The sequence below is a fragment of the Hyperoodon ampullatus genome (genome assembly GCF_949752795.1).
Source record: "Hyperoodon ampullatus genome assembly, chromosome: 5".
Lineage (NCBI taxonomy): Eukaryota > Metazoa > Chordata > Mammalia > Artiodactyla > Ziphiidae > Hyperoodon > Hyperoodon ampullatus.
The window spans coordinates 86,214,152-86,226,768 of record NC_136918.1 but is presented as its reverse complement, the minus strand read 5'-3'; positions in this window follow the sequence as shown (position 1 = coordinate 86,226,768).

Here is a 12,617-nt window from a genome sequence, read left to right as displayed (position 1 = left end):
GAGGTGACATTAAATGCCTGTCATCACAGTCAATAAAATGTGTAACTTTATGAAAATACCTCAATTGCTCACAAGTTAGCTAAGCAAAGTAACTAAGTTCCATAGCAATCTCTATTACTCATGTAATAGCAGAGACTGGCAAATAGAGACAATAAGACATGAAGTGGTATTTTTTTCTTTTCCATTATGTTTTATTACAGGATATTGAATATAGTTCCCTGTGCTCTACAGTAGTTCCTTGTTGTTTATCCACTCTATATATATAGTAGTTTGCATCTGCTAGTCCCAAACTCCCAATCCATCCCTCCCATGTGGACCTCCTACCTGCCCCAGGCCCCATGCCCCTTGGTAACCACAAGTCTATTCTCTATGTCTGTGAGTCTGTTTCTGGTTCATAGATAAGTTCATTTGTGTCATATTTTAGATTCCACCTATAAGTAATATGGTATTTGTCTTTCTCTTTCTGATTTACTTCACTTAGTATGATAATCTTTAGGTCCATACATGTAGCTGCAAATGGCATTATTTCATTTTTTTGATGGCTGAATAATATTCCATTGTATATACATCCACATCTTCTTTATCTGTTCCTCTGTTGAAGGACATTTAGGTTGCTTCCATGTCTTGGCTATTGTAAATAGTGCTTCTATGAACATAGGGGTGCATGTATCTTTTTGAATTACAGTTTTGTCCAGATATATGTCCAGAAGTGGGATTGCTGATCATATGGCAACTCTATTTTTAGTTTTTTAAGGAACCTCCATACTGTTCTCCATTGTGGCTGCACCAATTTATATTCCCACCAACAGTGTAGAAGGGTTCCCTCTTGTCCACACCCTCTCCAGCATATATTATTTGTAGACTTTTAAATGATGGCCCTTCTGACAGGTGTAGGATGGTACCTCATTGTGGTTTTGATTTGCATTTCCCTAATAATTAGTGATGTTGAGCATCTTTTCATGTGCCTATTGGCCATCTGTATGTCTTCTTTGGAGAAATGTCTATTTAGGTCATCTGCCCATTTTTTTTGATTGGATTGTTTGTTTTTGTTACTTAGTTGTACGAGCTGTTTGTATATTTTGGAAATTAAGCCCTTGTCAGTTGCATCATTTGCAAATATTTTCTCCTAGTCTGTAGATTGTCTTTTCATTTTATTTATGGTTTCCTTTGCTGTGCAAAAGCTTATAAGTTTGATTAGGTCCCATTTGTTTATTTTTGCTTTTGTTTCTATTTGCTTGGTAGACTGTCCTAAGAAAACATTGATACGATTTAAGACATCAATTGACTTTTAAAAGTTATCAGCCTTGTGGTTGAAAAATCTAGATAGTTTTACTTTCAGGTTTGAAGTTAATTCAAAGTGAGGAGGGATAACTAGTATATTGCAATGTCAGATAGTTCAATTAGGTTTCAAAAGGGTTACATAGAAAGCATTTCTATTTATAACACTATAAAAGAGTTAAAAATTATAAAACATGTTAGTCGCATGTAAAATGCCAATTGATCTAAAAGTAGAGGATAGGGAGATCTGACTTGACAATACTTATGGAACTAAGACTTTAGGGGCAATGATGGATTGGATTATAGGCTTGAAAAGATTTAGCAGTCCGATTAAAGTAAAGGAAACATCCACAAAACCTTAGGCAGTAGAGGCAAAAGCTCACAAAACCAGGGAGCGAATATTCCCTTTGCATTCCAGACTGTCCCTGTAACCTCTGCAATGTTGCTGTAGAACAAGAGCACAGTCTGAGCGGATGGCCGTGTTGGTATCCATGACGTAGGACTGATGTAGTGTCTCTCATGCTAACTAGGCTTCATAATCACACCTAGAGTTTTTATTGTTTAAATTGGAGTATAGCTGATGAACTGCACATATTTAAAATATGCAATTTGGTAAGTTTGAACATAAATTTGACACCCTTGACTATGATCAAGATAGTCAACATATTCATCATCCCCCAAAGTTTCCTTGTGCCCATATGTAATCCTGCCCAACTATCCTTCCTATATCCAACCCCCTTCCCTAGGCAACAATTGCTCTGTTTTCTGTCCATATAAATTAGTTTGCTTTGTGAAGAATTTTTATTTTAATAGAATCATACAGTATGTACTCTTTTTTACCTTTCACTTGGCATAGTTATTTTATATCCATTCATGTTGTTGTTTGTATCAATAATTCATTTCTTTTTAATGCTGAGTAGCATTCCACTGTTTAGTTATTAGAAATAAGGCAGCTATGAACATACCTGTACAAGTCACAAGTCTTTGTACTGATGTGTGCTTCTTTTCTCTTGGATACATTCCTAGGAGTGTAATGGTTGGATCACATGATAGGTGTAAAACAGTACCACACAAGTGGTTGAACCATCTTTACATTCCCACCAACAGCGTATGAAAGTTCCAGTTCCCCCACATCCTTATTGGCACTTATATGACCAGCCTTTTTAATTTTAGTTATTAAATGATGAATAATGAATAATGATGTTGAGCATTTTTTTGTGTGTGTGGTACTCAGGCCTCTCACTGTTGTGGCCTCTCCAGTTGCAGAGCACAGGCTCCGACGCGCAGGCTCAGTGGCCATGGCTCACGGGCCTAGGTGCTCCGTGGCATGTGGGATCTTCCTGGACCGGGGCACAAACCCGTGTCCCCTGCATCGGCAGGTGGACTCTCAACCATTGTGCCACCAGGGAAGCCCCGAGCATATTTTTATGTGCTTATTTACCACCTCTATATTTTTGTGTTGGAGAAGTGTCTATTCAAATCCTTTCCCCATTTTATATTGGATATTTATTTTCTTATTATTGAGTTTTGAGAGTTCATTATACATTCTGGATACAGCCTCTTTATCTGATGTAAACTTTGAAAATATATTCTTTCCAGTCTATGTCTGTCTCTTCATTCTTTTAATAGTGTCTTTTGAATGGCAAAAGTTTAATATTTTGATGAAGTCCAATTTATCAACACTTTCTTTTTAATGGATTGTGTTTTGGTGTCTTATAAAGAAATTTTGCCTAACCCAAGGTCACAGAGATTTTCTTTTTTTTTTTTTCTAGAGTTTTCATAGTATTAGGTTTTACATTTAGGTCTACTGTATATATTTTTATATATTTAAAAAAAATAAATTTATTTATTTTATTTTATTTTTGGCTGCGTTGGGTCTTCGTTGCTGTGCACAGGCTTTCTCTAGTTGTGGTGAGCGGGGTCTACTCTTCGTTGCAGTGCGCAGGCGTCTCATTGCGGTGGCTTCTCTTGTTGTGGAGCACGGGCTCTAGGTGCACAGGCTTCAGTTGTTGTGGTTCACGGGTACTAGAGCGCAGGCTCCATAGTTGTGGTGCACGGGCTTAGTTGCGCCGCCGCATGTGGGATCTTCCCGGACCAGGGCTCCAACCCACGTCCTCTGCATTGGCAGGTGGATTCTTAACCACTGCACCACCAGGGAAGCCTGGATATATTTTAAGATAGTTTTTGTTTATGGTACAAAGCATGGATTGAAGTTCATATTTTTACACAAGGATGTCCATTTTTTCCCTACCTTTACTTGTTGAAAAGGCTATTTTTTCTCCATTGAATTGCCTTTGTGCCTTTGTCAAAATGAGTGTCCATATATGTATAGGTATATTTCTGGACTTTCTCTTTCATTCCATTGATCTGTTTATCAGTTAAAACAATCTTGATTACTGTAGCTAAGTCTTGAAATCAGGTAATGTCAGACCTCTAGGACTTTGTTCTTCTTTCTCAAAGTTGTTTGGCCATTTTAGGTACTCTGCATTTCCATACAAACTTTAAAATCAGCTTGTTACTTTTTACCCCAAAAGTATGTAGGGATTTTGATTGGAATTGCATTTATTCCATAGATCAATTTAGGGTCTTCCTTATAAATCAATGTTGAATCTTTCCACATATGAACAAAGATATGTTTCTTGATTTATTTAGGTCTTTCTTAGTTTTTCTCAGCAGTATTTTATAGTTTTTAGTGTATAGGTCTTTCATTCCTTTTGTCAGATGTATCTTTAAGGAGAGATATGCTCTTATGCAATAATTCTATTGCTCTTAATTCTATTGTAAATAATATTATTTTATAATATCAGTTTCCAATTGTTTGTTGGTAGTGTATAGAAATATACAATTATTGGGGCTTCCCTGGTGGTGCAGTGGTTAAGAATCACCTGCCACATGTCGTGGAGCAACTAAGCCCTTGCGCCACAACTACTGAGCCTGCGCTCTAGAGCCCACAAGCCACAACTACTGAGCCTGCATGCTGCAACTACGGAAGCCCGTGTGCTGAGAGCCCGTGCTCCGCAACAAGAGAAGCCACTGCAATCAAAAGCCCGTGCACCGCAATGAAGACTAGCCCCTGCTAGAGAAAGCCCGCACACAGCAACGAAGACCCAATGCAGCTAAAAAGAAAGAAAGAAAGAGAGAGAGAGAGAGAGAGGGAAAGAAGGAGAGAAAGAAAGAAAGAAGGAATTATCTAAAAAAAAAGAAATATACAATTGTTTTTTACATATTGATTTTGTATCCTTCCAGCTTGCACTTATTTGTTCTAGAGATTTTTCTTCAGTTTTTTTTTTTTTGTAGATTCTTTTGGATTTTATACATAGATAGTCATGTTATTTGAAAATAATGACAGTTTTATTTCTTTCCAATCTTGCTGACTTTTATTTCTCTCCTCTTTGTCTCTGTCTCTCTCTTTCTGGCTCTCTGTCTTTCTATAAATATACATATATTTAAAAATTCTTCCTGTGTTTCATTTTTGATAGTTTCTCTTTTTATGTCAAGTTCACTAATATTTTCTTCTTTGATGTCATTAATCCCATTCAATAAATTTTTCATCTCCCATATTGTAGTTTTCATTACTAGAAATTCAATTTAGCTGTTTTTCCTTTGCATACCTCTGCTTAAGTTTTTGAATGTAAAGAATGCAGTTGTAATAATGGTTTTAATGCCCTAATCTGCCAAATTTAATATCTGTATTAGTTCTGGGTCACTTTTGATTGATTTTTTTCCCCCTGTCATTATGAAGAGTTAATAACTATTGGAAATAACCCTTGAATGAAATTAGAAAATCTCCTGGTTTAACAACTGATTAGCAGGCCTAAAATTAAAGTCTAAATTATAACATACTATCAGAAGATCCATGAAAAATGTCTCTAAAGAGAGTCATATATATTATGAATTGATTGTTAAGAACCTGAAAGTGGAAAGTATGATATTGATGAGATGAAGGAAAAAAAATCTCTATGAATGAAAAATAGTAAGAGCAGCAACTACAAAGAAATACAATTAGTAATTCAGAGAAAACTAAGTGCATATGAGAAAATCATGTGATAAATACGAAGTAAATGACACTGTATGATTAGAACAATTGATGGAAATGAAAAAGCAGCATTTCTGAAATAATGAAGCAAAATATCAGATAGTTCAGGAAATGAAGTGGATCAACTGATGTTTTGTATTCATGTGTAGTTTCTTTGGGCTTGTCCTAATTACTAGATTTAATCATGTTCCTGTGATGTATTTAGTTTTCCTCTCTTGAAACTAATTTTTCTTTTTTACAGGCTATTTTTCCTTTCAGAGAAGCCTGTCCCTATTAGTTTCCTCCAAAGTTTCAAACTTGGTTCTTTTTTTAAATTAAAAAATAGTTTTGTTCTTGCTGTTTACCCTTGGTGGTATCTTTAGGTACTTAAGAGAAAATTGACGAAGTATTAGTTCTAGAAACTTAAACTTATGTCCATTGAAAAATATTTTTAAAAAACTCTCACACAATCACTTAAACCTCTTAATGACTTTTCTTTCTTTTTCTTATACCTCAAAAATTGTTATGGATTTTCTGAAGTTCAGTGATGCCTAAGGTTTCTTCTTACAAATGGTCTTTGACTTATGATGGTTTGACTTGAGATTTTTTGACTTTATGATGGTGTGACAGCTATTCAGTAAGAACCACACTTGGAATTTTGCATTTTGACATTTTCCCAGGCTAGTGATGTGTGGTAAGATACTCTCGTGATGCTGGGGCAGTGGCAGTGGGCCATCATTCCCAGTCAGCCACGTGACCACGAGAGTAAACAACCAATACACTTGCAACCACTTGTACCCATACAACCATTCTGTGTTTTACTTTCAGTACAGTATTCAATAAATTACATGAGATATTCAACACTTTATTATAAAATAAGCTTTGTGTTAGGTGATTTTGCCCAAGTGTAGGCTAAAGTAAGTGTTCTGAATGTGTTTAAGGCAGGCTAGGTTCAGCTGTGATGTTTGGTACGTTAGGTGTATTTAAAGGCATTTTCGACTTGGGATACTTTCAACTTATGATGGGTTTATTGGGATGTAACCCCATCACAAGTCCAGAAAGATCTGTAGTTGCTTTCTCTTGCTATTTCTTTATGTTCTTAAAGGAAAAGCTGTATGTTGGAGTGTTACACAATTTGAACACTCACACAGGGGTTCCTTTGCCTTCTGGTCCAGCTGTCGAATAATCATCATGAACTGTACCAAAGTAAGTCTTATTTCCTACCAAGAGGGTTAGAACAGACTTGGTCTTCATAATTAGTCATATCCAGGAAGCAGTGTGCTCTAATTAAAGATGTTGGCACAGTCATATTGACTTTTCAAAAACCTTTGTAACATAAGGTGACCTGGATACTAGAAGCTAACAGGAAGATTTTAATTGCTTGAGGAACTTCATCTCATTCTTACAGTGACTCCAGTCCTGGCTATTATCTGGTTCACACCTCCTTTCTCTACCCACTCCATCAGTTGAATGAAGCATGATTATATAATCATACAATAGAATAGCATTGACATAGCAAGTGTCCATTAAATGTTTGAATGGAGAAATAAGTGGTCTATTTTATTCATCAGATACCTGGAAACTAAAGTTAAATAATTCTTCCTTCATTTAAAGTTCCACAGACAGGTGTTTATAAACTTTGGTAGGAAAGTAATAGTGCTCTAAATTAATATTAGCTGCCATTTATTGTGCTCTTTGATATTTGCCAGACTCCTTCCTAAATCCTTTATATGCATTATTGGATTTATACCTTACAATAGCTTATGAGGTAGGCGTTGTTCTCCTCATTTTACAGAGGAAGAAACTGAAGCATTAGAGACTGGGTAACCAGTTCCTGATCCCTCTCAAGGAACTGCAGAGCTGCGATTCAAATCCCAGGGTGCTTGGATTCAAGCCCTGAGCCCTTAACCACTGGTCTAGATTGCCATGGGAAAGTAACCATTATAAAAAGTCAGCTGAGGGATTTTAGAGCACTTCAAATCCTGAGGGGAACTGAAATGAAAGAAGATGATCTAACAAAGGCAAATTTAACTTTTGTGTAAGTTTTACCTGAGACCCTGAGCTTATGTGTGTTCCCCAAACTATCATAGGGATTATAGCAAATTCTTTCTCAGATTATTAGCACTAAAAGTTTTTAGAAAATGCAGTGCCCCACAAATGGCAGCCAAGGAAGTAGCTGTTGGTAGAAGCAAATTTGACCTCCCTCACCCTCTCTGTAACATTTTTCACATCCCAGGTCTGAGACGGCTATAGTCCAAGGCATTCAAACTATTTTCTGCATGAGTTTCTGCTGATGGTTAAGTATTTAATATTACAATTTGTTGAGTACCTACTATACTAGACGACAGTCATTATTTTAAAAATTATGGTAAAATATGCATAACATAAAAGTTGCCATTTTAATCATTTTTAAATGTATGACTCAATGACATTAATTACATTCACAGTGTTATTCAACAATCTCTACTATGTATTTCCAAAACCCTTTCATCATCTCAGAAACTCTGTATCCATTAAGCAACAACTCCTCATTCCTCCCTTCCCCTAGTCCCTGGTAACCTCTAAGGTACTTTCTGTGTCTATGAATTTACCTATTCTAGATATTTTATGTAAGTGGAATCATACAATATTTTTCCTTTTGTGTCTGGCTCACTTCACTTAAAATAATATTTTCAAGATTCATCCATATTGTAGCATGTTTCAGAACTTCATTCCTTTCTATGGCTGAATAGTATTCCATTGTATGTATACTGTATACCACAATTTGTTTATCCATTCATCTGTTGATGGACACTTAGGTTGTTACTACCTTTGGTTATTGTGAATATTACTGTTATGAACACTGGCATATGAGTATTTGTTTCAGTTCCCATTTCAATTATTTTGGGTATATACCTAGGAGTAGAATTGCTGGGTCATATGGTAATTCTATATTTAACTTTTTGAGGAACAAACTCTTTTCCATGGCAGCTATACAATTTACATTCCCACGAGCAATGTAGGAAGGTTCCAATTTCTTCACATTTTTACCAACCCTTGTTATTTCATTTTTAAAAAATAATAGTCATCTTAGTAGGTGTGAAATGGCATCTAATTTTGGTTTTGATTTGCGTTTCCCTAAAGACTAATGATGTTGAGCATTTTTAAATGTACTTATTGCCCATTGTATATCTTTGGAGACATACTCATTCAAGTGCTTTGCCCATTTTTAATTGAGTTGTTGTGTTTTGTTTTTGAGTTGTAGGAGTTACATTCATTATCTTTAATCTTCATCACAACCCTGCAAATTAGGCATTATTACCCTAACTTCACAGAGGAGAAAAACAAGGCTGAGAGAGGCTGGGTCACTTGCTTGTGGTCCTACAATACAGGGCCAGAATTTGAACCCATGTGTGGTAGGCAGTCTCTAAGATGGATCTCCATGATGCCCCTTCCTGATATTCATGCCCTTGTATAATCCCCCTCACCTTGAGTGTGAGCTGATGTTAATAACTCATTTCTAATGAATAGAACAGCAAAAGAGATGAGATGCCACTTCTGAGATTATATTCCAAAAAAACTATGACTTCAATCTTGCTTGCCCTCTTTCATTCACTTGCTTGTTTGCGCTGAAGGAAGCTAGTTGCCATGTTGGGAGCTATGTGGTGGAGAGACACAAATGGCAAGGAAGCAAAGAAGGCCTCTATTCAACAGCCAGTGAGGAGGTGAGACCTCCAGTCTAGAAGACTGTGGGAAACTGAATTCTGCCAACAACTATGTAAGGAGCTTAGAAGTGGGTCTTCCCTCAGTCAAGCCTTTAGATGAGACTGCAGTCCTAGCCAGCACCTTGAATGTAGCCTTGTGAGAGGCCTTGAGATACAGGCATCTGTCTAAGCTGTGCCCAGATTCTTGACCCACAATCATGTGAGATAATAAATCCTATTTTAATCTGTTAAATTTTGAGGTAATTTGTTTTGCATCAATAGACAATGAACACCCCATGTTTACTGCTCTTTGGTAAGAACCTCAAATTGGTTTACATGCCAGGAAAAGACATTTTAAAAGAAGATAAGTGAATACTTTCTCTGGATCTGTTTGGGCATAGCAGCCTGGGCCAGCTTATAGGAAGAGCTAAATTGGGGAGTGGGGATGGCCAACTTCTCTGTGGCTGTGAATAGTACCCTGAAAATATTTTTGCATATTGACCTTTGGATGGTTCAGGTATGGCCTACACTCTCCTCTCCTCTAGGGGCACAGAAGAGCTATCTACTGAGGTATCTTTACCTATTTCCCTAGCCTCTGTGAGTGGAAAGGTACCAGGAAGAAAGATAAATAGGTTATGATTTCTTCCTACTTTAGACCTTGCTGGATTGAAACCACAATGTTTATTTATCAGAGTTGTTCAGACTTTGGTAAGACTGACTCGTACAAGAAAACTAATCCATCATCATATACTGATGGTGCCTGGTATTTTGAAGCTGTAGTTCTTGAATGAACTGTAGGGGGTTCAAAGAAGCCTTTGAAATTATAAGCGTGATGGTGTATATTTGTGCCAATGTACATTTTTCTGCAGAGCGGGTCCATAACTTTCATAGACTCTCAAAAGGGTATGGGATCCTGAAACAGTTAAGAACCACTGCTTAGGTTTCTTATTAGCATGCTTATCCCTGGTTGCAACTCTATCTTTATTTTGAATCCCAGACTGTGGATGGACCTTTATACTGTCTAGAGTCTCCTGTGGTTGTTTTTCAGATCATCAGACTGGACTCTTTGGATACTGACAGAAGCTCACTTTGGGCTCAAGGTAGCCTCTCAAGATACCTTGCCTGGGATGGCCAGACAAGCTCCTAATGGGACCACTGGTTCAGCCAGTAGAGTCTAAATATCTCTCCCTGCTGGCCCAGGAGGAGCCTCCCTTGTGAGGCTCCTCTGTGCTTTTACTTCTCTCTTTCAGGGCAATTTACTCTTGGCTATTGACTGATAACTCTAAGAAGAGACTCTTTGGCAAATTCGAATCTCTTCTCTAGTATAAGAATGATAAATAATTAGCATTGAATATAGAAAAACTCTAGTCAAACATATTGTCTTATCACAGCCTCTTTGAAATTCTCCAGTGTTGAGGAATTTCTATCACCCTTAGAAAGAGCCTATCTCATTGTTGGACAAATTTTGTTGGAAATATCTTTTTTACTTTTAGGTCCTCTGTGTTTTCTGTGACTTCAACCCATTAGTCCTCTGATAATATTATAGGCAGGGGTCATTACCTTCCATTTTAAAGATGAAGAGACAGAGCCTCAGAAGATGAAGAGACTATCCAAAAGTCACAGGTGTGGTGAGTGGGAGACAGGGCTTCAGATGCAGGCTTTGGATTCCAGGTCCTAGGCATGATCTACTGCACAGAGCGGGACCCAGGGAGCCAGGAATGGAACTTCCAGGCTGCCCTTTTTCAACTGGTACAAGAAAGGTAGGTTGAAGGTCAGGAATATCAAAATTGCCCCTCTTGTGGCCTCCTGTAGAAGTAGAATAGCTTTTTTATAATGAAAGTATAATTTACGTACAGTGAAACGGAGTGTACAGTTTGATCACTTTTGACAAATACAGACACTCATGTAAACCACATACAATCAAGAAGTAGAATATCTCCATCACACCAGAAATATTTCCATCATTTTACGTCCCATCTCAGTCAACACCCGCCCCCCAATCAGGTCTTCCTGCCGAATAACCTCAGTTCCGATTCCCATCCCATAGCTTCGGAAAACTGCTTTAAGGTGGCTCTGTTTTGGTCACCTATGGGAGGGGCTGACTGGCAGCAGGGATCCTGTCATCTCTTTTGGTTGCCATGGTCATCCTGGTACCAGGCTACATGCAAACCCCTTGGATAGAGCTGCCAGCTTATGTCACTAAACGGAGGCAGTGTCTCTGTGACAACAGCTCCCTTGTGCATTCACTAGGTAGCAAGTGACATTTAAGCAGCTTCCAGACCTTGCCTGAGGCTCTTGTTGGCTGGCACATAACAAACCACTGGCATCAAGAAAATGTTGAGACAAAATGAAGCATCAGCCCCATCCCATTTCCCCCTCTGGGGAGAGTGGGTTATAAGCTCATAGACATCTACGCTGGGCTTTCCCCACAGGGGATGGACTCTCCCCTGCACACAGGGCTGGGAAGGCTGAGTCATGCCCTAAAGCCCATTAGCCAACATCATGGTCTACAATGGCAGCCATCACTACTCCCATTTATTAGTGATGACTGTGGTGATTCTGTCTAGGTGACCTGCATATGGAGGCCACTCCCTTTTGCGGGGGGCGGGGGGAATAGGCTTGGGAAATTGGACTCTACCCAGAAAGGTGGCAGGTAACCGACTGGACTCAGACTGAGGAGGTGCTTCTAAGGGCAGAGACCTAGTGGTTCAGTCTTGTGTCCCATACCTGAGCCCTATTTCTAGCCTGGGAAGCTCTTTCTGGGGGCGAGGGGTCAGCCAGGATGGTCCCCGTTGCACCCCTGCAACTGTCTTTGCCAATTCCTTGAAAGAACCTTCTTTATCTGCTTCCTTCACACATGCAGCTTGAGTGAGGCCACTTGTACTTGGAGCAAGACCCGGCTCATGGTTTTCCCATCCTCGGCTGAGACCACTCTCTGCCCCGGTTAGGAAATGTGCTAGGAGAGGCTGGAGTGTGGAGCCCACCACCCAGGTGAGTTGGAGGCAACAACAGGAGGTATTCATTTCTTTGGAAAGTGCCCACTCCATGCTCTTCTTGGTCGTGCCCGTGAAGAGCAGGGGTGGGGACCAGTTCATCTGCACATCCTTGGTCACGCAGTTCAAAATGGGTCCAGACAGTAACTTGTTTTCATTCATGATTGCTTACCTTTGCCTCCAACTGGCAAGCTAGAATGGGGTTGGCAGTCCAGCAACAGCAGCAGGGAGACACAGCCTCTTCATGAATGCGTGGAGACACGGGGGAACCATGGCTCAGGTGGGGCCCAGGGGTTTTATGATTTTTAAAAAAGGTTCTAGATTCTTCTTTTCTCCTTGCTGATAGTCCATTTCTCCAGTTGCTTCTCTATTGCCCCTGTCTTATTCAGAACTGCACATATTCAAAGAACCCCACTTCATCTAGACAAAACACACAAAAAGAAAAGACAGTCAATCAAGGTTCTGCTTGATGAAGGTCTTGGGAGAAGGCTAACATGAGTCTTCAGGGATGAAAATAAATGGCGCTGAACTTGGGTTGTGGTCCTAAGGCTGACCTTGTCACTGCCTAAGCAAGGAAGGTGATGGAGGGAATTAGAGCTCTGGCCCCAGAGTGAATACGGTTGTACCCTTAACAGGACACAGCCGTGA